The following is a 768-nucleotide window of genomic DNA, read 5'->3' as shown; positions in this document are numbered from 1 at the left end:
CTATGAAACCCACACCTGGGTATGGATCACGCTCCCAAGCCACTGGGCCAGTGACTAACCCTAAATGAGCCGGCAGCGGGGCTGGGAGGGACCCGCAGCTCTGCAGCCTCCAGCCAGGAGCGGGAAACGACCGCACACCGGGAACCTGTGCCGGAACTTTTGCGGGAAAGGGGCTGGGCAGGAGGGGCTGGGGCTGGATCAGGGGCAGGGGCTGGGATAGGGGTTGGGGCAGGGGGTGGGATAGGGGTTGGGGCAGGGGGTGGGATGGGGGTTGGGAAAGGGGCTGGATCAGAGGCAGGCGCTGGGATAGGAGTTGGGGCAAGGGCTGGAACTGCGATAGGGGTTGGAGCTGGGGGTGGATCAGGGGCTGGGGCTGGGCAGGGGCTGGGGCAGGAGCTGGGATAGGGGTTGGGGCAAGGGGTTGGATCAGGGGTTGGGGCAGGGGCTGGAGGTGAGACAGGGGCTGGGGTTGGGACAGGGGCAGGGACTAGAGCTGGGACAGGGTTTGGGGCAGGGATAGGGGTTGGGGCAGGGACAGGAGTTGGGGCAGGAGCTGGGAAAGGGGCTGGGAGAGGAGTTGAGGCAGGGGCTGGGAAAGGGACAGGGACTGGGACAGGGGCAGGGACTAGAGCTGGGACAGGGATTGGGGCAGGGATAGGGGTTGGGGCAGGGGCTGGCGCTGTCGCTGGGGCTGGGGGCGGTGCGGGGGCGGTCCGTCCCCGGGGGAAGCAGATAAATGCAGGGCGGCGGGCGGCGGGGAGGTGGCGG

The sequence above is a fragment of the Zonotrichia leucophrys genome, chromosome 1, assembly GCF_028769735.1.
Source record: "Zonotrichia leucophrys gambelii isolate GWCS_2022_RI chromosome 1, RI_Zleu_2.0, whole genome shotgun sequence".
In the NCBI taxonomy this organism is placed as follows: domain Eukaryota; kingdom Metazoa; phylum Chordata; class Aves; order Passeriformes; family Passerellidae; genus Zonotrichia; species Zonotrichia leucophrys.
This window is presented reverse-complemented; position numbering follows the sequence as displayed.